Source organism: Sarcophilus harrisii, chromosome 5, assembly GCF_902635505.1.
Source record: "Sarcophilus harrisii chromosome 5, mSarHar1.11, whole genome shotgun sequence".
Lineage (NCBI taxonomy): Eukaryota > Metazoa > Chordata > Mammalia > Dasyuromorphia > Dasyuridae > Sarcophilus > Sarcophilus harrisii.
In genome coordinates, this window is record NC_045430.1 from 259,777,130 (window position 1) to 259,803,525 (window position 26,396).

Below are 26,396 nucleotides of genomic sequence, written 5' to 3' on the forward strand. Positions count from 1 at the left end.
TCTTGGGGGTAGGAGGAAGAGAGATGGTGCCTCTAGCTTCACTTCAGCTCTCCCCTCTGATCTGGAACTCCAAACTAAAAACTCCACCATCCTGCAAGTGCCCACAGTCAGCAGTGTCTTTGCGCCATGGCTTCTGCACTCATTGGATGTGCTGGTTCTTTCTTGCCCAGATCATATCTGGCCTGATGTTCCTAATCAACAGAGATTCCCCCAGTCTTTTCAGACTTAGAGCCCTATTTGCCTGTACTATTCAGGAGGTGAATGTTCCTGTGGTTGGGGGTTGAGGATCCTTCTGAAGCCAGCTAGGCCCAGGGTTTCCCATTTGCTATTTCTGTGGAGTTAGCCTTGAGGTATTTATACTTAACAGGGTTAAAAGCCAATCCTGAGGTCTTTCTTCCAGGCTTCTGGGGTTGTCCCAAGAGGATCCCCTTCTTATTTGTTTTTCACAGATCTATATTTACCCTGAGGTGCAATTTTGTTCTGTTTGTGGGAGAAATCTGGAGAGCTTGGAGTTTTCTGACCTACTCTGCCATCTTTCCAGAATCCTCCCCCTTGGAACTCACAATCTACTAGTAACTTGCCCAAATTACATAAGCAGTGATATCAGAAATGGGATTTGAACATAGGTCCTCCAGATTATAGATCTAATGTTCATTCTATTGTATCAAGTGCCTTAATCCTTTAGACCTTTTCAGTTACTATACTATATTTGTAGATGAGTTGAACTTAAAAGAATTCTTTTTCATCCACTGGCCAGGACTTGAAATAATGGTTAGATTCCATTCTCTCAGAGGGGGAGATTATTGATCACCTTTAAAATGAAAACAGCCCTAAGGACCTAATACTGTAAGTTGTGATCATTTATTACTCAGTATAAATAAATGATTCAAAGGCAAAGATTTAAGAAGAAATAAGTTTGATCTTGAGAAACAGAAAGGAGTAGGCTATGAATCTAAAAGTGAAGAATGGTCAGTCCATCAATAGAAGCAAAGTGGAATCTCCTTGCTTTCTTTCTCAACAAAGCAGATAGGCTACTCCTTGGTCAACTCCCTTCCTGGGTGGGTCTTTGATCAGGTGGTATACTCCAAGATCCCCAAAAAAGTTTCTCATTACCAGTGATAGAGAAAGAATTTTGGGATGGATAACTTAGTCTGAAATCTCTTGGAAATTTTGTTATTTTTTTCTAATACTTGCCTTCTGCAGTTCTCTATTTACTCAGTCCAAATTAGTTGAACCTGAAAAATCTCCATGAACTATAGGAAGACATTCATTAAGTTGGAGACTTCCCATAGGCTAATGAAAGAACAGCATGGTGGCATGGGAAAACCAGAGGATTTAGAATCAGAACACTTGGGTCAGAATCTTATCTCTCTTACTTAAAATCTGTATGACCATAAAAAAAATTATTTACTCTCTCTGGGCCTCAATTTCTTTAATTGTAAAATGAATGGAGTGAATAGATATCTCAGGTCTCCTCCAACTCTTAAATCAATGACCATGAAATTGGCTATACTTCACACTCCTGCCCCCAGTAATGAACAACAGAAGGTTAAGTATATTCCAGGTATTTAAATTTGTTATATGAGACTGAAAAAGCAAAGAGAGAGAATTTCTCTCCTATACCACCACAACAAGGAGCATCAAGGGCAGCTTGAACAGCAGCTCATGGTGATGAGACACATGTGCATTCACATAGTCCAAAAGGAAGGTTCAAGGACACTTCCTAATCCCCAACCTCTCATGTAAAGAGAGTGGATCTTGAATTCTTTAGGCAGCATGATCTAGCAGAAAATGGGCAGCACCAATTTGGACAGTTTCCTTCTTGGTATCTCCAAGGTGAAAAGTTCAAGAATTTGAAAAATTTGAGTACTAAAATTTCTAGATACCAAAGATTCCCTTTTGTAAAATGTTCTTTGGAGAAGGAAAAAGATTTTCTACATGATTCATGTAGCACATTCAAGGGATTGCTGGGAAATACCTAACAACTAACTCTCTGAAAATAAAATTTGAAAATGTATCCACCACACACTTTTAAGTTTAATGAGTATTATTGATATTATCTCCATCACTTTCTTAATCCTAGACAGCAAAAAAAAAAAAAAAAAAAAAAAAAAAAAAAACAATAAATCAAGTCTTTCTCTATTTCCAAGGTGGAGATACTTACATTAAAATTTAGGAAATGGCTTTCAGGAACCAGTGTGAGCTGACTTTAGCACAAATCCAGGCCCACATCCTACTTAGAACATAAAGCCAATTAGTGATTCAGTGGAAATCCAAAGAAACTGTTTATCCAGAAGAGTTCTAAGCATGCTTGCATTGGTGGAACTACAAGGTAGTGTTTTATGTCTTGGAGTAACTGTATGGGATTCTAGGAGGAAGAGACCCACCAAAATGACATAGTATTGTCTCAATAACAAGCCCAAGGTCAGTTCTCTTCTTAAAGGGGAGCTAATGGTTTGAATTTTTCTACTCCTGTGTATCATCATGGGTTTTGATAAATACTTATCATCTTGGCCATTTTCTGTGGGGTAAATAAATGCTATCTCACATTTAATAACTCTATTTTACATTGGATACCTAATACAAGATTTGAACATTCTGCCACCCATGTTTGGAGACAATTTGGACACAACCTGTGCCTAAATTTTATCTTGTATACTATTCTGGATTAATCCAGCTAAAGGTAAAAGACATCTTAGTTCATCGGGTGAAGTCTCGAGAATGAGATTCATAATGGGTGAATCCAAAGTCCTATGGAATTAGATTTACACAAGTTACATTTACAAAATAAATGCAGTGATTTGAAGGAGTTGGAAGAAATCAATGATTTAGAACTGAGAGGAATCAAAATAGACCTTGGGAAGGAAGTGACATTTGAGCTGAACCTTAAAGGACTCTAGATGGAAGTGAGGAGGACAATTCAAGAATGGGGAACAACCGGTACAAAATCAAAAAGATAGGAAATGCAATGTTGTGCCTGAAGATGGATATTTTGGCTGTTAAGTTGATTGTGTGATGATAAGCCTAGAAAGATAGACTGGAGCCAGTCAGTGAAAGGCTTTAAATGTCAGGGAAGAGTTTGGATCTCATCCTAGAATGGAGAGCTTTGGGAGCCATAGGAGCCTCTCGAGCAGAGCAGGATGTGGTCAGATCTGTGCTTTGGAAATAGCCATTTGGCAGCTGAAAGAAGGATGAATTGGAAAAAACTGGAGACAGTAAATATTTTGTAAATGTAACTTGTGTAAATGTTACCCCTAAAGATTCTGGGCAAACAAGGATTTGGGGTCTTGATTCCTGTGAGTCAATATCTTTTTCTTTGGTTCATTGTCACCATCTGAATTAATGCAGGAAAGCTTTTAACAGAAAACTTAAATATAGCTCGTGTTTACTGTGTTTCTAATTAGGAGACAATAGTATAAAAGATGGAGGATGAAGGCCTGAATTAGGGAGAGGGTGGTTGTAGGAAATATAGTTGAGGTGGATTACCTAAATTTTGGCAACTGATACAAGAGGTGAGGAGAGGGATAAAGTATTAGTGTCCAGGAGAGAGATTGGGGTCATGAAGTTGGGAATGTCATCTACATAGCAATGATTAACTGAATCCAGAGGAGCTGAAAAGCTCACTGAGTAAAAGGGAGCACAGAGATAAAAGATAAGGACAGAACCTTGGAGGATATCAGCAGTTAGGATTCTTGCTCTCTCTTTTGTTCACAGCCCATTTCCTAGAAACAAACCAATCACCCAACCTTCTACACTTAGAAACTTCACTTCACTTCCTCCCAATTATTTCTCAACCTCTAGATATATACAACTTCTGACCTTGCCCCTCAGCCAAAGCTACCCCCATTTGACCTTGACAGTGTCCAACTCATTGGTTGTTTGTCATTCCTTATCTACCACCTGTTGGAGACAACATTTTCATGATATATTTTCATAAAGAGTCAGCCAGCTTGTACAGGCTCCTGGGAACAAATTGTTAAATTTTCGATGTGAGCATTTACACCTAAGAAATCAAACATTGTATACAAATCAGTGCTTGATTTATCACTTTGTTGATTATCGAGACTTAAGAAAATGATGGAAAAATATTAATAATGCAAATTAAATTTAAATGTGTGTTGTGTATACTCCCCCTCTCCCCCCAGAGATTCAGTTGTTAGCAGCTCTCATGAAAGTAGCAGTCCCTCTATCTGTTCTAAACCTGCCAGGCTTCAAAGGTTCCATTTGGTGATTGAGTTCACATTTCACCCTATTTATGTCCTTGTTTATTTAGTCTTCAGTCATATAAAGCAGCTGGTACTGGAATGAAAGAAGCACTGATTTAGAGTGAAAGACTTAGGGTGCAAATAGAGATCCTCCCATTTATTTAGCCACATGTTTTCAGGCAATTTTTTTTTCCTATCTGAGTTTTCACATTTATAAAATGGGGATAATAAGATTTACTTGGTCTTTCTCACAGAGGAACTGAGATCTAATGAGATAATCATCATAAAGCATAAATTTGTATCCCAAACTTCAAAGTTGTGTCATAAAATCCTAAAGCTGATACCATAAATGTCAGCTCTTATTATTACCTTCCAACATGCCCCCTTTGCCTTTTTCTTTCCAGATAGAAAGTTCTAAAATGTTTAATATCTTCCTTAAAAAGCCTTGTACTTTTGGCCCATTCTTCAAAACCTCAGTTACCTCTATTATATCATTCTTGTATACAGAGAAACATCAATTAGAGGTGGGAGAACTTGGGAACATCGCATCCATCTCCCTCATTTCACAGACGGGGACCAGATCCAGAGATGAAGCCACATGTCCATGGTATTCCACGTGTAAATGGCAGGGCCTGGATTCTAACTCAAATCCTTACTACAAAATTAGGATTCTTTCTGACTGCATGGCCCTGCCCCCCAGTGACCATAACTACATGGAGGTAGAAACGCCCTGGTTTTCTAGAATGGAGATAGTGATAATAGCCTCTGGTCTACTCCCAATATTCTTTCTTCCTCAAGGCGCACAGCACTTGGCGGCCTTTTTGTTTGATTCTTTGGTTGATTGGTTGGTTAGTTATTTTTCATTACCATGATCCTCAGTTCACCTTCAAAAGACAGCATCTACTGTCCATTGAGCTGCCCTCTAATACCAAGTCTCATCTCTCTTCCATATAATAACTCTTCAAACTTTTGGAGGCATATATAAGCTCCTAAAAGGGGGGGGCACTATTTCATTTTTCTCTCTGTAGTCATCTAAAGAATCACTTCACAAACGTATTCAGTTATTAAGTGTCTCTCTAATCGGGATCCCAAAAAACAGCATAGTTGCCAATATCATGGAGATACATCCTATCTGAGTAGACAATGTATCTGTATGAAAAAGTATAAAATAAGTAACACTAAATCTTCTCTTCTCCAAACCATTCCCAGTTCTAAAAGTCATGCAATTAAGACAACTCTGATATACCACTACACACCTTCAGATTGGCTAAAATGACAGGGGAAAGATAGGAATGTTGGAAGGGATGTGGGAAAACAGGACACTGATACATTTTGGTGGAATTGTGATACATCCAGCCATTCTGGAACAGTTTGGAGCTATCTCAAAGTTATCAAACCTGCATCCCTTTGATGAGTGTTACTACTGGGCATATCCCAAAGAGATCTTAAAGAAGGAAAGGGACCTTTGGGACAAATGTTTTGGTGCCCTGTTTAGTGGCCAGAAACCGGAAACTAGTGGATGCCCATCATTGGAGAATGGTTGAATAAATTGTGGAATTGAATATTATGGAATATTATTGTTCTATGAAACGACCAACAGGAAGATTTCAAAAGGCCTGGAAATTTACTGAACTGATGCGGGTGAAACAAGCAGGGCCAGGAGATCATTACATTTCCAACAAAATATATTGAAATTTGTGGACTTGGCCATCCTCAGCAATTGATCACAAATCATTTCCAATGGAGCAGTAATGAACTAACCAGCTACACCCACGAACTCTAAGAGACTAAGAAATTACATTAATTCCCAATCCTATTTTATCCCACCTGCATTTTGATTTTTCCAACTAATTGTACAATATTTCAAGTCTGATTCTTTTTACACAAAATAATGGTTTAGTCATTATACTTATTTTATCTAATTTGTATTTAATATATTTAACATCTACTGTCATTTTGCCATCTAGGGGAAGGGTGGGGAAAAGGGGAAAAATTGGAACAAGAGGTTTGAATTTCAATGTGAAAAACCCATACATATAGCCTGTGAATAAAAGGCTATTAAATAAAAAAAAAAAAAAAAAGAGTCCAGTGCTTAAGGACGTGTCTCTGATCTGAGAAACAGCAAGACTAAGTATAAAAAGCTCTTCTTCAGGTTGTCTGAAGGGAGTTGATTTTCTCCAACCAAGACCTTATTCAATCTTTCTCCAAGTCCTAGGCACATTCACATCAGCATCAGTAGAATGCTAATTCTTACAGATATTTAAAATATTGATGTATAAGAAGGCACAAGGCCATGCTTGTGCCATCTCTAGCCATGCTGCATGTTCTCCCCTGACCATTTTGGTACTTTCCATCCTCCCTGCCACTGCCCCTTCTACCCCACTGGGCCTTTCCACCTACTCTGCATCTGTCCTCGTACGCCCAACCCAGAAACCATAATCAAATCAATACTGCCAGTGGCTACTAGAAATCATATATCAATCTCCTCTCCTGTGTTTCCACTCAACAAGCCTGAGACGTCCTAAACCAAAACATCCATCTTCCCACATGTAGTCTCCTCTGATTAGGAAAGAGATTTCGTGAGGATTGACTCTCTTACCTTGATATTTACATCCCCAGGTCTGAACTCAATACTTGGCACATAGGAATTGATAAATACTTTTTTTCCCTTAATTCAGGAGAGCCTACCAGTTCTATTCAATCTCCCTTGAATTCTCATTGGTTTTCCTATTTCTCACACAACAAACACACAGACACAAACAAACCCACACATTCTGAGCTTTTGTCAAACTACTCTACTGAGGAATCCAAACCTGCCCAGAAGCTCCTCTGGAACATAGCATAAAGCCAGCCTGAGGTTGGCCAACTCTTCAAACAGCTGGAGCAGATTGTGGCCTGCTCTGGACCATGTGGAGTGGATTTTGTTTACCAGTATCTGTGATTGAGGACAGCTGTTATATGCCCTTCAGTTTTCCTCGGGAGATGCACAATGTTTCTTTTCCACCCACAGGATGTCCAAGAGCACACAGTGTACCACAGAGCTGGCCATTCTGATTTCTTCTAGGAATTCTCACAATCACAATTGGAAGGGGAGGCCAAAAAGACAGTGTAGATCTCATGCAGAATTATATTCCTAAGCATCAGGAAATGAAGTGATCTATCTTCTACCTTTCTGATAACAGGACCTAGAAGCAAAGGAAATCGCTTGTATAAAAGTGGAGTAGTGTGTATTTCAAAATGCCCTTAGAACAGGTCATACCAGGCCATACCATCAGGAAAGAGAAGTAATAGGAAAACCAAAATTTATCAACTCAAAGGTAGCTTGGGGAAAAGATTAGATAATCTAATTCAATCATTGTCTCACACCCATTTTAGGATGAGGAAATTAAAAATGAGACTCAGTGATTCACTCAAGATCATCCACATAGCTCCTTGCTGTTCCTGACACATTACATCTCACCTCCCATCTTCCATTACCCATCACCATTCCTTTGCTTGGCTGTCCCTTTTGCCTGGGAAGTTGTCCTTTCTCATTTTTCCCTCTCCTGCTATGGCTGGTTTCCATTAAGACTCTTCTCCAGCACCACTCCTACAAATTGGTTCCTTCCTAAGATTACCTTATCTAGGTGTCCAAGCCCTCTTCCCATTAGAATGTAAGCTCCTTGAGGGCAAGGACTATTTCGTTGTTTTCTTTGTCTCCCCAGCACCTATTATAGTGCTTGATATATACCATGCATTTAATGAATGTGTATCAGTTGATTGACAGTCTTCTCACTCCCACTGGTATATTAAATCAAAAGTATAAGAGTGGAACAATTTTCTCTAAATATCTTAAATCAATTATTAAACTAAGTTTCTATTCCCCCAAAAAAAAGAATTTTTAAAAAATGTAATTTAGCAATTCTTTTTTTGTGTTTTACAAATTATCAAATGTTGTTCTCCATCTTGAAGTACTCTGGATGTACCTTGGAGTTATGGTTCTGTTTTGTTTTGTTCAGTATTCATGAGGCATGTCATGTTTTCTGAGGAGTTGTTTTTTTAAATCAGAAACTTTAACATTTACCCTCAAGAGGCTTATAATGCATTGGAGACAAAACCAATATGAATTAACTCATAGCATAAATAAATGATTATGTAAAAACAAACAACCAACATCAAAACTAATGTTGAACAAGGGTATCTATTCAGCCACAGTATAGCACATCATGAAAACTTAACAAGGACATGAGAGCTGTCTTCAAGTATTTGAAGGGCTGTCACCTGGAAAAGGGATTAGATTTATTCATTTTGCTTGGCTCCAGAGGACAGAGCAAGGAGAAACAAGTGCAAGATTCAAAGGAACAAATTTGTGCTTCATGTCAGGAAAAACTCTCTACTAGTTAAAACTGTTTCAAAATGGAATTGGCTGCCTTGGGGGAAAGGAGCAGCCCCTCTTTATGGGGTGGCTCCAAGCAGCAGCTGAATGATTAAGGAGATAGCTAAGAAGTATCTGAGACAGGATTCAAATTCTAGCCTTCCTGACTCCAAATCCAGCATCCCCCAATAAATCCATTATCTTCCCGTCAAAACTTGAGAGCTTCATTAAATTGGATTTTGTTGTCATTATTATTCAGTCACATGTGGCTCTTCATGACCCTATTTGGGGGTGTTCTTAGGAAAGATACTGGAATGGTTTGGCATTTTCTTCTCTAGCTCATTTTACAGATGAGGGAACTGAGGCAAACCAAATTAAATGACTTGCACAGGGTCACGCAGTTAGTAAGTGTCTAAGGCCAGATTTGAACTCAGGTCATCTTGATTACAGGCCAGACATTCTATCTCCTGTGCTACCTAGCTTTCCATTAAGTTGAATACTGAATAGTTAAATGAGTATGCTGGGGAGTTTTTCCAAACCTTGCTTGGGCCAAGAAACTAATCTAGATCATTTTATTTATGTAAAAGGCTGAGATTTTAAAATGTTTCCAACATTTGTCTTTCTAGTGATGATTGTTATATCACCTGAATTGTTAGTTGGCCGTGTTGTCAATAAAGCTAAGACAGGTAAGGACAAAGGGGTCCGGCCTTTTACCTCTTCCTATTGGCAACTGAAGATGACAAAGGAAAAGGCCAGCCCTCTCACACTAAAGGAAAAAGGAAAGGACAGAAGAGGAAGGAAAAAAGTAAAAATGGATTCCAATTTTGAAACCAATCTCTCCATCAGCCCCTTTGGAAATGCATCATGGGTTCTGAGATTTAGAGCTGAAAGGATTTTTAGGGCCATATTATCCAACTCCCTGAGAAACTAAGTGACTTGGCCAAGTCCATGTGGGTATTGTCTGAGACAGGGTTTGAATCCAGGTCTTGTTGAACAACATTATCTCTTCAGCTACAATATAGCACATCCTGCTGAACAAGCTATCTATTCAGAAGCAGTATTGCACATCATGAAGACTTAACAAGGACATGAGAGCTGTCTTCAAGTATTATAGCGCTGTCACATGGAAAAAGGGAGTAGATTTATTGATTTTGTTTGGCAATAGTAAGGAACACTCATCTTTCTGAGTTCAACTCCAGCCTCAGACATTTACTAGCTGTGTGACCCTGGACAAGTCACTTAACTCTGCCTCAGTTTCCTCATCTATAAAATGAGTTGGAGAAGAAAATAAACATTCCAGTATCTTTGCCAAGAAAACCTCAAATATGGTCAGAAAGACTAAACAGTAGCATGACCCCTTAATCATTGGATTTTTTTAGTAATCAATATTTTTAAAGCCAAGCAGCTTTCTCAATGATCCCCTCCTAAAAAAGCATACAAATAGCAATGTCTTAGCTCTTCCTCTGGCCCATCCAGGAAGGAACATAGACAAGATGGTTCCTCTCTTCAGGGAAGGCCTGGTTGGAAGTCAGCATCATCTTCCCAATCCCCATAATAAGATTTATTCATTTTTGTTGTTCTACGTCGTAAGTCTTGACAGTGAATGATGACCAGCACTGGGACCTAATTTGGCTCCAATTCATCACTGAGACGTGAGTCAAGAGCTAGGGTTTGAGTACAGCACTGGGGATGTCTCTACATCTTCTGGGAACTTTAGATCAGTTCTTTATATTCTGCTTGTGTGACTGTAAACGTGGGAGATCATACTGGGCATATTGCTTTAGGAGAAATTATCATAGAATGAGTCCACCACATCCCATTCAGACAAAGGCTTCAGGTGAATGGAGGGTAACTCACTGACTTTGACATCTAGCCACTGGAGGCAAGGTGACATGGGAGCAAGGCATGGGTCTTAAAGCCAGAAGACCTGACTTTAAATTTAGGCTCTACTATCAAACTGTGCATACCCTTTGACCCAGCAGTGTTACTACTGGGCTTATATCCCAAAGAGATTTTAAAGAAGGGAAAGGGACCTGTATGTGCAAGAATGTTTGTGGCAGCCCTGTTTGTAGTGGCTAGAAACTGGAAACTGAGTAGATGCCCATCAATTGGAGAATGGCTGAATAAATTGTGGTATATGAATATTATGGAATATTATTGTTTGGTAAGAAATGACCAACAGGATGATTTCAGAAAGGCCTGGAGAGACTTACACGAACTGATACTGAGTGAAATGAACAGGACCAGGAGATCATTATATACTTCAACAATAATACTATATGATGATCAATTCTAATGGATGTGGCTCTCTTCAGCAATGAGATGAACCAAACGAGTTCCAATGGAGCAGTAATGAACTGAACCAGCTACACCCAGGGAAAGAACTCTGGGAGATGATTATGAACCATTACATAGAATTCCCAATCCCTATATGTTTGTCCGCCTGCATTTTTGATTTCCTTCACTGTGAAGACCACGTATTTTACTTCAGCCAGAGCCAGGAATTCAGGTTAGGGAAAATCATCAATCTTTTATTCTCAGTAGAGAAGAAGAAAGATCAGAGGTAGAAGGGAATTGGCAATAGCAATGTGTACAGCTGAGTCAAGAAGCTAGCCAGACCAGAAGCCATGAGACCAGCAGCCACCAGAACCGAACCCCGCCAGCAATCTCTCTCTCCCTCTCTTCCTGCCCCTCTGCCTCCACCCACCAAAATCATCATTTCCTATACAACACATCAGGACTTGCACAGAGAGTGGGTGGGGGCCATTCCTTCTCCAAGCATATATATTAATAGAGTATATAGTCCAATTACTATTTAGCCTCAAGTGCTTGGGACCTCAGTGCATCAACTCAAGCCTTAGCCCATTACACTTCATAGGCTAATTGTACACTATTTCAAAGTCTGACCCTTTTTGTACAGCAAAATAACTGTTAGGACATGTATATATATAGATATATATATATATACATATATATATTGTATTTAACTTCTACTTTAACATATTTAACATGTATTGGTCAACTTGCCATCTGGGGGAAGGGATGGGGGGAAGGAGGGGAAAAGTTGGAACAAAAGGATTTGCAATTGTCAGTGCTGAAAAATTATCCATGCATATATCTTGTAAATAAAAAACTATAATAATATAAATAAATAAATAAATTTAGGCTCCACCATGTCTACTTGTGTGATTCTGGGCAAGTCATAGCTCACTAACCTCTCCGGGATTCAGCTCATTAATTTATATAACTAAAAACTTTCAACTATGCAAAGTCCCTTATAACATATATACACATGTGTATAAGTTTGTGTGTACATGTGTGGGCTCATCTATAACTGTATAAACTGTGCTCTTTGTGTATATTGCAAGTGCATGTGTGTGTATTTTACACTTGTATGTATGTGTGCAAGTATCTCATGTCCCATGTAGTGATGGCCCAGTATTAAGCATAAAACTGAACTGAGACTTTTGGTCCATCTATTGGTGATGGTGGTGGTTATCCTTTGTTTTCAGAGATCATTCAGGAAGAGGGAAATCTCAGAGTTTGTATACATTTATGAACCTCCATTCTTTTCTTTTCTTTTCTTTTTGCTGAGGCAACTGGGGTTAAGTGATTTGCCCAGGGTCACACAACCAGGAAGTGTTAAGTGCCTGAGATCAGATTTGAATTCAGGTCCTCCTGACTTCAGGACTGGTGCTCTATCCATTGCACTACTTCACTGGCCTGATCATTCATTATTTTCAATACCAAAATGTAAACCAGAGGAGCCTATTTTCTCCCTTTCCTACGTCATACCCTTGGACAAAGGTTTAAACTTTTCCCACTAATAAAATGTAAACCAAAAGTGTCAAATGCATTGCCTATGAACCAGGGCAGTAATACTCCCAAGTGGAGCCCCAATCAAATTAAAATGTAATTGGAAAAATATTTAATAAAAATACAATGAAATGTAGATAATGTTACATTGTAAGACTGTGTCAGCCTAAATCTGCAGAGATCTTTCTACATGTATTAGTGGTCCTGTTTCTGAGTTTGACATCACTGATATAAACACCTTGAGGGCAATAGTTGTCTCATTTTTTTTATCATATCTCAATCATCTACCACAGCAACTGGCACAGAGTAAGCACTTAAGAAATGCTTGTTGAATGAATGATAATATTAGCTCTCCTTTAAGGTCGTTACAGGATCATTTAGTATGCCGCAACAATATCGCCCATTGGACATGCAGGAGAATTATGGAATCAGATATAGCTCATTCTAAATAAACTGAACATACAGACAAATGCCACATACAAATTTTTTCCCTAAGCCAGGATTCCAGTTTCTTCTAAAGTGCTGATGAAATAATTATATTTCAATTTTTATTATATTTATATAATTATTTTATTATATTTTTAAATTATTTGCTAATTATGATGACTTGACTGACCCCATTAATTATAATTTTGATTACTTTTTATACCAGTTTCATTAGGCATAAAAGTCTGGGTTCTGATCCCCCTAACTCACTGAGTCTCTTCTCTCCAAATTTATGAATGATCTCTTATTGTCACAACTGGTGGTCTTTCTCAACCTTTCTGCTGTATCTGCACTATAGACCATCTTCTCTTGCTGGGCACTCTCTTCTCTCTGAACTTTGACGACATTACTCTTTGCTGATGTTCTTGTCTTCTGACTGATTATTTCTCAGGCTTCTTTTGCTGGTTCACCAACCAGATTCCATAGCCCCTACCTGGAGGTTCTCCCCCAAGGCTCTTTCCTAGACTCCTCTCTCTCTCTCTCTCTCTCTCTCTCTCTCTCTCTCTCTCTCTCTCTTTCTCTTTCTCTCTGTCCTCTGTGTGTCTCTCTGTCTGTCTATCTCTGTCTCTTCTCTCTCATCATCATTTCTCATGAGTTCTATTATCATTTCTTTGCAATTACTTTCATATTATATATATATATATATATATATATATATATATATATATATCCAGCCCCAGTCTCTCTCCTGAATTTTAATAGACATTTCAAACAGAATATCCAGGAGACATCTGAAATTCAACATAATTTAAATAGACCTCATTCTCTTTCCCCCTTGGACCTTCCCTTTTCCAAACTTCCCCATTTCTGTTGAAGGCACCACCATTATTCTAGTCTCCCATGTTCATAATCCTGCATTATCCTTAATTCCTCATTCACCCTTGCCCACTATAATTAATCAGTTGCCACATTTTGCTACTCCTACAACATTTTACACTCCTTCTACACCTACACAGATACTTTAATTTCAGCCTTCATCATCTCTCTCTTAGATTCATTTGACAGCCTCTTAAATTTGGCCACCATGTCTCAAGTATACCATCAGTTCAGTCCTCCAACACATTATTATCAAAGTAATTTTCTTTAAGCTCTGCTCTGACTCTAGGACTTAATCATTTCTGTGACTTCTTATTACTTTTAGAATTAAATATAATTTCTTTTAAATCTCCAGCTCCAACCAATCTTTCCATCCTCTTTGGTCTTTATTCCTCATTTTGCATGCTATAATCCAGCCAAATTGGACTTTCTCTATTCTTCATTCAGGACACTAAATCTGCCCTCCCCTTGCCTTTGCACATAATCCCCTCCAAACCTGGAATGGATTCCCTCCTGATGGAATCCTTTCCTTTCTTCAATATACAAATTCAACCAATACCTTCTCAATGGCACCTTTCCTGATCCCCTTGACTACAAGTGTCCTCTCTCCCAAATTGTCTTGTGTTGAATGACTTTGTATTTCTTCTTACGCATATTTTTATTTTTATCATATATATGTCTATCATAGAATATCATACATAGAATTATATCTAAATATATGTGTACATATATGCCTTATGAACATATATGCATGCGCAAATAGATCCTTGATTCCAAAGTAAAGTTAAGAAAATACATCCCTCTCCTCATAATTGAGGAACTATGGCTTGGGAACATTGACTATGCCATCAGATGTGGTTTAATGGATGGTTTAATTGTGCTGACCTGCTTTTATTTTCCTCTTTAGTTTTTATTACATGTGACAACTTACTGAGAACAGATGAAAGAGAAATATTCTGAATAAAAAATGATGAAAGGCAAAAGATATCAACAAAATAAATTTTAATCCATTAAGAATACTGAAACTGAGGTAAAAGAGTAACCAGCTCTTTAATCTATTGACTATAATTTGGGGTCCTGGATCCAAATAAAGTTTTTATCTCAATCTATCATTTCTTCCTTTCTGTGACTATCCTTGCAATTGATAAGGGAACTGTTCTAAGCCAATAAATTATGGCGAGACTTGAAGTTTCGTAATAGAGCCAAGAAGCCAACAATTAGGAAGCCAGTTCAGACACTCTTATAGTCTTGAAATGACATGTAGTATAATCAATCCATACATTATATACTTTTAAACTCATTGTACATGCCCCGTATCTCCCAAGTTGTTTGGGAATAACCACCATATGATATAACCTGGATATTGTGTCCACAGCAAATCTATAATAACTAAGGAAATTGAGATAAATGTTAGAGGATCAGAAGTCCTTAACTTTTCAAAGATGATCTATGCAGATGAACCCAGGACATGTTGCCATTTTATCCAGGAAACGATGAATACGCAATGGAAACAAATGGCCTTATTCATGGCCCATGGTATGGAAATAATAGCTGTAAGAAATTTATATACAAATTCCCCATCACTGAGGAGCTATGATTTTATCTGATGGCTCTGTCACACTTAGTTTCAAATGCACTGAATTCCAGGAAAATTATATTAAACTAGTTTGACTTACAGAGTTTGGGAATTTAAAACTAAAACTTCCTTTTAACTAACCACAGTGTATATAGAATTTTTAGTTGAGGTGATATTATTCATAGTTTAAATGCCACAGGGTTGGGATTTGGGACATTAACCTCTACTCAGAATAGCTTAAATTTGTGACAAATTGACTTTATTTGCCATTTTAAATTAAAACGCACACAGTTTGACACTGCAATATCTCCTCCCTCCCATTTTCTTCCAGCCACACTGTTTTCCATTATTTTTATTATCACACACCCCTGCTTTTATTTTCTTTGTTCCTAAGCTGCTTATGATATTTTTTTTTTTCCTTTTAAGCTTTACTAAGCCTCTCCCTTCAGATCATTGACATAGAGAAATTGAGATGGAATGGACCTTGAAGACGTCTAGTCTAACTTCCTCCCTTGACAAATAAGTAAATTGAGGTCCATAGATGTTGTGACATCTATTTTGAAATGCTGATGATTTCTTCCAATAATACCGAACCTTCCTACTATATCTTTTTTCTGTCCCCCCTTTTCCAACCAAGTCCCGTCAGATAAATTATATTTTCTATGTTGTCTCTGCTAGACCCATCAAACCTTATGTCTAATGTTTCCCATCTGACCGCCTAACTGATGTGTTTATACAACCTATGTTCTTTCAATAAAACTAATAATACACTAAGGCTGGATTTCAAAATCCCACAGCAAGGATCTTGAGCCAGGATCTGATCGAGACATTTAGCACAGTAATACATTCAACATATTGCTCAGTGCCTACTGCACAGTAGATGCTTAATAAACATTTATGGATTAACTAAAACTCTTTCTTCATTGAGAACAGTAAGTTAAGCTTTTTCCAGTACCATCCTGCAGTTCATCAGTATCTCTTGCTTTGTCTTGAGCTTGCATGGTCTAGCAATAGTAGAAGGAAAAGACAACTGTGGATATTTCCATTCAAACTAAATTCTTTTTTTAAAAAATAGTATCTTCCCTAACTCTTATCATAGGTGCTATTATCAGATTTCATCTTCATTTGTGATCATAAAAAACCTAGATGATTTCAAAAAGAATAATAAAAAAGAAATGTTAATCCCAGGATCAAAATCCAAATCACTGCAATTCAAACACTCAAACACCTCCCTTTCCCTCTCTCCAGTTTCAGTTATCTAAATATTCTCGATTGCCAATTACAAACATTTTGGCAGGTTCTTAATCTGAGTCTTTGAAGAGTTATCACTTTTCATTCCATTGATGATGGGTGAGAAGCATGTGTAGCCAATAGGTCCACCCAACATTATTTCAGAATGATCTTCAGGTAAACCTGATATTACATGTTCTTCATACTTAGATCATGTAAATCACCAAAAAATAAAAATCAAGTAGAAATAATGACACATGAAAAGACAACAAGGTATCCTAGGTCATGGGTCAGACCAGATGGAAACCAAGGATTGTTTAGAGCAATAAGCTTCCAGCCAAACTTGGAAGGATTCAAAATTTTCATTCTTGGATATCTAGACTTGGGCCTGGTCTAAAAGAGTAAGTGTGTGCCATAGAGGATGGAGTGCTAGACTTGGGTTCAAATCCTATCATCTAATGGGTGACCCTTACTTAACTTTTATAGATTTCAGTTTAATCTTATGTAAAATGGAGATAAGACCTCCCCTCACAGGGTTAATATGAGGCTCAACAAAGATAATGTTGGTAGAATATATTTAAGCTATAAAATGTGAAAAGCTAGGGGAAGTTGGTGGCACGGTATATAAATCCTGACATCATGAAATCCTGAGTTCAAATCTGACTTCAGACAGCAAGTCATTTAAGCACTATCTACCTCAATTTCCTTAACTATTATTAATAATAGTTAAAGGGCATATTAATAGCACCTACCTTGCAGGTTTGATGTAAAGATCAAATGAGGTGATATTTATAAAAAGCACCTAGCACAGTGTCTAGTTATAGTAGGTCCATAAATATTTATTTCCTTCCCCATTATCACTGTTGATTAAGAAACTATATAACAAAAAATTTTATAAAATCAACAACCCTTTTAAATGAATTTCTGATACATTAGTAACATTTACATAATATGTCTGGGAAGCAGTGATAATATTAAAATATCAATTGTTCAGTCTACATGAAGTATATTTGTATATGTGGCATCCCTCCACCCCCACCAATTTGCACTTGCAGGTTGAATTCCTAGGGGAGAAACTACCCCTTTTTTTCAAGGTTCTGTATTTCAGAGTATGACTCTTCACTCCTAACACTAGAGGTCATGAGTCATCACCAGTGTATTTATCTTTAATGCCAACCCATAGGCACAAGTAGCTAAAAGCAAAGTCCTTCACAGAGATGGCATTATAAGAATAATCAAAAAGTAATGAAATACTCTCCCCATAAAGCTGGGAAGCTACTCTTTTCACAATTACGCACAGCATCAGTAGAAAAGTAAACTGACACAAAGGGTACAGTAACAGGGAACGGCACATGGGAAATACACATGGGGGAAATTTTTAATTTTTAAAAAATAAAAAATAAGCAACAACCAAAAAGGGAAATACACATGGGTTAGGCAACTCACAAGTTCAGGACTTAAGACCCTCATTTCCTTTTCCTTCTCCCCAAGGTGTAGCATCTCTGCTAGGCATGTGACTCAGCTGGGATCCATGGGACTAATGCTCCCTGCAGCTCCACTCTACTGTCTAAAGCTGGCTCTCTCCTCCACTCAAAGCTCTCTCACTTCAACTCTTGACTAGCCTGTTCTTATTGTCTTCTCTTGGGTGAATAATCCTTCTACAAAACACCAGAACTCCATGGCAGATGGGGAAAAAGGAGAGAGATACCCTTTCCACAGAAGACATATGGAATAATTTTTCTTAAAAACCAAATTCTTCCAGAATAGGCTCTTTTCTGTGCTGCCAGAGGTCACTCCTAAGAACCATTCTTATCTTGCTTTTGTTCTTTATTCCTAACAGAATGTCTCATTTCTTAAAAATTTACCAGGAACATAGCCTATCTTTTGCCATCCAGTGATAATCTGTCCATAATTCCATCAGTTTTTATGAAAACCTTCTTCATCAATCCTCAAGTGTTTACTAAAGACCTACTATGTACCAATTACCTTGCTAGGCACTAGGTATACAAGTAAAAAAAAAATTTAAGCAATCTCTAGTTGCAAGAAACTTAAATTCTAATAGGTGAGGCAAAAAGTGTTTGTGTGTGTATGTATATAGCATATGTGTGTACATGTGCAAAATCAACAAGATATCACACAAATGATGGTAATTAAGCTATCTTAAAGAAAGAAAAGTAGTCTCTCAGGCAGAGGAAAGGAAGAAGTCCATTCTGTGCTTGTAAAATGGCCAGTTCTGAGGTACAGATATGCGATAGAATGTCAACTGTGAGAAGTAAAAGATTAGTTTTTCTGGGTATCAGAGGCTGAAAAGATAAATTAGAGTCAGATTGTAAAGGCCTTTAAAAGCTAAAGAGAAGTTGCTATTTGATTCTGGAGCCAGTAATGAAGCATTGGAGTTGATTGAGTAAGGGAGACACAGTCAGATCTCCACTTAAGGACAAGTACTTTGATAGTGGTATGCAGAACTGGCTTGAATGAGCAGAAACTTGAAGTGTGGAGGACCATTCGGGAGGCTGTCACAACAATCTAGGTAACTGGTGTTGAGGGCCTGAACTAGTGAGTTCAATGAATTTTTAGGGATCAGCTGTGTGGAAAGAAGGGTGAAGATTTTCTCTATCAGAAGATGCAAAGTTATAAGTGGCAAGAGCTGGTAAATCATATTTGTTGTAAAGGTGTAAGGAAATAGAAATCAATTTTTAGCACTTTAAGACCTCAGTGCTTCTTCATTTCTATTGTCTGTTCCCTATTTTGTATGATTTTATCAACTGAGATTGTTGATAGGATGGAAAAATCAATTAATGAAGGGCATCTTGATCAAGTCATCCCTGTATAAAAACAATTTTGGTTAATGGATTGTCAGGCCCTTGCAATAACTCTGCAGAACCCTAGAAATCAATGGTCCAGAGCACTTGACCCACTGACCGAGAGTATGGAACACCCAGATTTGAGTAGAAATTAAAATTTCACTTTCTTCCTGAGCATATCCAGTTTTCTTCAGAATCTGATTATTTGAGAAGCATGTTTGAAAGATTAACTTTCAGATTATTGAGATCCAAACAGAATTTTTGGACAGTTAAAAATAAGTCTCACTCAAACTCAAAAAAGTTTATGACTCCCTAAAATTAAGCATCAGTTACATGTAGCTAGGGCTCATTTGTTTTTAACGTATATGTTAAGTGGACATTCAGTTTGCTGAAAGAGACTAAAAAAGGGGGACCAGTGCCCATGGAACATCAATAAAATGAGCTTTAGGAAAAAGAGACCCTCAGATGAAGGTAATGGGAGCAGCTGTTTAGAGAAAACAGACTGTGGAAGCCGACAGAACTTGAGTTGACTGACTGACAAACTTTGTGACTTTGGGAGACATACTGATTGGAAGCAAGGCATTGCTTTGATGAGAGCTGATTGGTTGGAGAAAAACACTAGTATCCTCTCATCAACAGTTTAGCATAAGAGTTTGCTACCTTTTTGCCTTCATTACCCTTTACTATCCTCTATTATTTGGGAGGAAGAAACAAATGGGCAAAGCTAAACTTTACATATACTTTGCTGTGAGCCCTGCCAACTAGATAAGAGCCATGTATGGCTTTATTGAGATCTGACTAGATCAACTTGAATAATCTAATATTTGATGAGACAGCAAGGAAAATACTGAATGGCCCTATCACTATTTAAAGCGGGACTGTGCTTTCTATTTGGCAGTGCTATGAATGGTTGTGGTTTTGCCTTAGTATTTAGTAGATGTTCTCTGTGAGTTAAAGGTGTCACTGTAATTGGTTTAATATAAGTGAGAAGCCCATTTATGGGGACTCAGGGCTTACAAAGGAGAGTAGCAGGAACACTTATAGTTCCTGAGATGATGAGAAATTTTGACCCATGGATGAATGGGAATACCGCTCCATGCTGGAGTGGGTCTAGTGGTAGGAGGCAGCTCCAATGCAGAAAACAGAGAGTTTTCTGAGGAGAGTTGGTGTTTAGTGTCATTCTCGGACTCTACATTTATATTTATAAATTGGAGAGCATAAAAATAAGGAAAAAGAGAGGCAGAGGAGAGAACAGGAAAGGAGAGGAGATGGGAGGAGAGAAGAGGAGATGGTATTATTCTTAACTGATGCAACTCATCTCTAACAGAGTCTGCAGAATTCACTGACTGGCCTGTGGTCACACAGACAATCTGTGTCAGCTGCGGGAGCTGCCCCCAGGTCTTCCCGACTCTGAGGCTGTTCTTCTCAGTGCTTCTCCACATGAGTATATGGAAAGAAACAAAGAGAACTATTGGCATAAGAGAAATGCTGCTGCGCCATCATCTTTTAAAATTGCCAATTTGTTTCTTATAAAAAACAAACTTCTATTCAAACTCCTGTCCATTATCCTTCTGTTTCTTGGCCCATAGCTAAACACAAACTTAATTTCGCTCTGCTTACAAGCTGATCTTTTACAAATAACATGTCTTATTAGATTAGAGTTGTGACCTTAAACATTTATTCCCACTCAATTCCCAACCCTAAATCTGAGTGCATAAATAGAAAGAGGAAGGAGGAAGGGAGAAAGCCAAGCCATGGGACAAAAGGGCAAGAAGCAATGACACAAACTAGGGACAAAAAGAATAAGAAAAAACCTGGACTCAATAGGTAGGATAATGACTCAGGGCTCTCAAAGAAAGCTACATTTTGAATAGGAAAAATGAAGTAATGTCCCAGGGTTACATAATACACTAATGTCTTTTTAAGTAAATTCCTTTGTCACATTGAATCCCAGTTTCTAGACTCAAGAGAAGTTAAAAGAAATGAATCATTTCTCTCTAGGCTGTTAAACGGGACCTTATGGCAAATGACAATTCATTTCAGAGCAGGGTACAACTCACTCAGGGAGTTCTCTTGCCTGAGGTGAGACCAGCATCACGACTCAGAGCCCAGCATCATGGGTGGCCCCATGTGTGAGCGTACTTTCCTGGGCAAGGTTCCATTTTGTCTTTCCTGTTAGAGAATTAACCCTCTGGTATTATTGTGCATTTTAAGCATGATAAACAAAGTCAATAAAGAAAAAAAACAGATCCAGATCCCATCTCTGAGCACCTATGTGACAACTCACCCTTTCTGAGACTCAATTTCCTTATCTCTAAAAATAGAATTATAGCTGGAGTACTTACCTCATAGAGTTGTTATGAGTCTCATATGAGATAATTTACATAAAGTGCTTTGTTAACTCTCAAGTGCTTTTTAAAAATCAGTGATTAATATAATGAGGTAGGCAGAATGGGACCATAAAAAGATATTTGGATTTGGATTCAGAGAATTTGGATTCAAATATTAGCTTTGCCACTCGTTATTTATGGGACTTTGAACATCCCTTAAGCTCCCGGGATCTCAATTTTTTTAAAATATAAAATAAAATGTAAAAATAAAATGATTTCTAAAGGCCCTCCCAATCTATGCTCTTCAGATCATCATTATCACTTCTTCTAGGAAATATATTTGTACCTATATGTCTTGAAAAATCACTATGAAGTTTAGCAAATGTGAACCATTTGGATTGCTCATATTTGTCAGTGAATTAAATTTTCCCAAAGTATTTTTAATATCTTTGGCTAAAATTTTCATACTTAATAGATTCTGATGCTTGACCACAGGTAGACGATGACTGACAAAGTCATAATAAGTGACAGTTTTAAGATATTTATGGATCTGTTCCCTTTTTCACAAGTACTAGGCTTAAAACCCTACCTAGTTTGGATTACAAAATATTCCCTTCATCCTTGAGACTTCATTTAAGTCACTTGGCCAGAGCAGTGATTGTTCTAGGGTAGTTCAAGAAGACATCATTTACTCTGGCACATAATTACTCACCTGGCATATTGAAGAAACCAGATCTGCTTAAGTTTTCCAAATCCAGTTGTGCAAAAGCAAATGGTGAAACTGGCAATAAATGTCTTAGGCAGCTCCTTTTATCCCCGTTTTCCCTATTCCTGACCATTTTGTCACCATAAAACTCTTATTCTATGTTACATTTCTGTGAGGCTCTACTCTCAACAGCCATAATCCCTCAAAGTGTTATCTTCCTAAGGTGCTTTACTCTTGAGTATCTGAAAGTTTTCAAAGCCAAGAGAAAGAACCTTTAATGGCAGAATTTCAGAAAATATGAGCCTGTCATGGTTGGGATATTCTAGGGCAAGAAATTTTACACAGTTCCTCTCAAATCATACACAAATGTACCCCTTCTCCAACTGTAGAAGGTATTAGTATTTTAGAGTGAGAAAGTATTTATCATCCAGTAATATAATCGAATTCATAAATTTAGAACAAGAAGGACATCTAGCTCAATCTCTATTTTACAAATGAGGAAACTAAAGATAAAGAAGATGAAGTGTTGTATCCAATTTTAGAAAGCTAGATAGCTTCAAAGCTCACTCCAGAGGTCAGGTCTCCTGATTCTCAATCAAGAATTTTACGTACAGTCTACTCCTAAGGCAGGACTGAATTTTATTTAGTGGTGGGATAAAAGATATAAAACTTTAGTGGTCTGTAAGCACCATATAAGTTAACAATATAATATGGTTACCCAAAAGTAATTGAGTCTTAGGGTCCATTTTGAAAGGCATAGTATCCACAATTCGAGAAGTGATGGTCCCACTCTACTCTGTCCTGACTGGAGTAAATCTCAATTATTGTGTGATATCCTGGACAGCAAATTTTTAATAAAAAGGGAACAAGGAAGCAAGCATTTATTAATTGCTTATGATGTTCTAGACACTGTGCTAATACTTTACAAATATCAACTCATTTGAAAAACATTAGGAAAATGGGTAGCATCCAAAGGAGAGCAACCAAGAGAGTGGTCGTACAAAGACTGGTTGAAGAAGATGGGAATGGTTAGTTAGCAGAGGATGGTTGAGTAGGGACAGGATAACTGTGCTCAAGAATTTGAAATCAGTCATATGGGAAAAAAGGGATCAATGTATTCTGTGTGACCCCAGAGGACTGAATTGGTAGCAATGTGTAGAAGTTACAAAGAATCAAATATAGTTTTGACGTAAGAAAATCTTCTGAACTTTCTATCTGAAAGTGGAATAGATTTCTCTGAGGTTTGTTACATTCCCTCTCTGTGGAGGTCTTCAAGTAAACGTTATTTGATTCTTTGCTGGGTATGCTCAGAGTTTTTGTTCACATACGGGTTGGACCAGGAAGTTTCTTTGAAAGTCCCTTCTAACTTGGAGATTCTGTGATTAAATAGTCTCTCAGAGACCACCTAGTTCTAAATCCTATGACCCCTATGTTGTCTCATTTCTGTGGTCACAAGTAGGGTTGAACATATCTTCCAAGGGGAACCCAATTGTCAACACAAGCCATTGCCTCTAAACATGGAACCAATGGCTATAATTAACTGAAACAATGATCCCATGCAATGCCAGAAATTGTCAGGTGTCCCTGGCTCACTTTCCCAAAAACTAAACCAGTTCAACCAACCAACAGAACATCTGAAGAACAGACCTTGGCAACAGAGATGCAAATCCCACAGACAAGTCTGGAAATGTTACCCCATTACAACAGTTTTGCAACTGCGAGAAGTAGGAGCAAAATGGTAAATAGCATGATGTACAGACATATGTACACACACATATACAGATACATATACCCACGTGTGCACACGCTATCAGCATACCGCCTATCCCAAAGTAGGCATTTAATAAGTTCTTACTGATTGCTATTCAAAGGTACAGAGAGTCCTGCTGAGGGAGGAAGGGAGAAAGAAAAAAGTATGGGAGAGAGAGAGGAGTTCCATTCTGGGAAAGAATATCAGTTAGTTCATCAGTTCAATGACCCCAAACTAAAACATAAATAAAATTCTCTCCAAATAATTAACCCAAATACCATTTCATGCAATAAAACATGGTCTCCTGTGATGACTGGCCTCAAAAGTGGTTTTTAAAGCTCTTGTCAGGATTCATTTCTGGAAAAATAGAAAAAGCCTCTGGGCACATCTGATACGATTTTCCACTAATAAAAGTTGATTGATTTCATAAAAGAAATGTGTTCGCCTAAAGTTGAATGTAATGCACAGAAGGAAACAATATGGAAAGTTCAACAAATGAGGGACCGAATCTTTATTTGTACAGCAAGAATCTATGGCATTCTCTCTGCATAAAATTACAGACCTTAGGGAAAAAGTAAAATTTATTTTCTTTCAAAATATGTATACTAGCTTGTAAGCACATTGCATTTTCATAAGTATTTAGGGGCAACTGAAAGTCTCAAGCTCCTAGCTAATGTAAACACAAATCCAACTGAATAATTTAAGCACAAGAATGCTTTCCCTCGTTAGAAGGTGGTCACCCTGTCACTGGGGCCCAGAATATCACATCCAGTCCAACCACATGGGACAAAAACAGCTGAGTGTACATGGGTGAAAGGGTGGCAGCCAAAGGAAGTTTTTAAAAGGACAATTCAACCATGGGGTAGCTATTTTGGTGAAGGAAATAATTCAACCCTCTCCTCTCCTCCATGCTGTTCAGATTGTGGTAAGGCTACTTAGTTACAGGATTCTGGGAAATGTGTGGTGGCCAGTAGGTAGTTTTAAAGGAAGATGATGGTCACAAGGGAAGAAGCACACTTTCCTACATCCTCACCAAAAACAAAACTAAACCAAATCAAACACTAGCCCCTACTCCCAAGTCGCTGTCTTGCAACAAAGCCCTGAAGTAGCATGACCTTGTGGATAGAGCACTGGACTTGGAGTCCGTCCTCATCATTATAGTCATGGTCTCTGGATCAAGTTTGTGGTATTACCCAACTCCTCCTTCTGTCCAGGTGGTCTGTGGCTTATTCTGACAAAAATCACTTTTGTTTCCACGTCCATTCATCTTCAGTCCAAGGGCTTTCCACCATTGTTTCCAAAAAAGTTTCAAAAAGTGGCAGGAATGAAAACAAGCTAGAAAGACTGCAGGAACATTGGCTGACAAAACAAGGTCACAAGACAATTTCTGAAGGTTTTTTAATCCCTTACCTTACCTAAAAGAATATAAAAGATTTGGTTAGCCCACGCGTTGCTAGACAATGCACATTTTCCCTCAAAAATGCAATTCAACAAGCAACATTCATTAAGCAGCTACTACGGACAATGGAAATAGCACTTTGGTATCTTTGCCAAGAAAACCTCAAATGAGGTTATAAAGAGTAGGGCACAACTGAAATGACTGAACAACAATGACATGAGTAACACCCTATGATACTAGGGGTGACTAGGGACTAAGGATTTACTAAATAATCTATCTCCCTTCCTTTTCCAGGACTATTTGTTGCTTTTAGACTTGTAGATGGAATGACTCCATAACCTCTTCCTAAACCATTTTAATACACAAACCAGGGGTATACTGGAGCCAGCTCCTACTAATTCAGGATAGTCAATTGTTAAATTTCCAGTACACACTGTTACACTCTACAGATTGGCATATGCTACAAATCAGGGTTTGATTTGGTGTTTTGTTAATTTTTTACAATTTCAATGATCTTGTGATGAAGAGAGAGCCATCTACACCCAGAGAGAGGACTGTGGGAACTGAATGTGGCTCACAACATAAGAGTTCTCACTCTTTTTGTTGTTGTTTGCTTGCATTTTGTTTTCTTTCTCACTTTTTTTTCCTTTTTGATCTGATTTTTCTTATGCAGCAAGATAACTGGATAAATATGTACGCATATATTGGATTTAACATATATTTTAAAATGTTTAACATATTTTGGATTACTTGCCATCTAGGGAAGGAGGTGGAAGGAAAAAGGGAAAAAATGGAACACAAGATTTGGCAAGGGTCAATGTTCAAAAATTATCTATGCATATGTCTTAAAAATAAAAAGTTTTAATTTAAAAAAAAGAAAAAAGAATAATTTTCTACAGTTAAAAAGTGATAGGGAAAATGTCA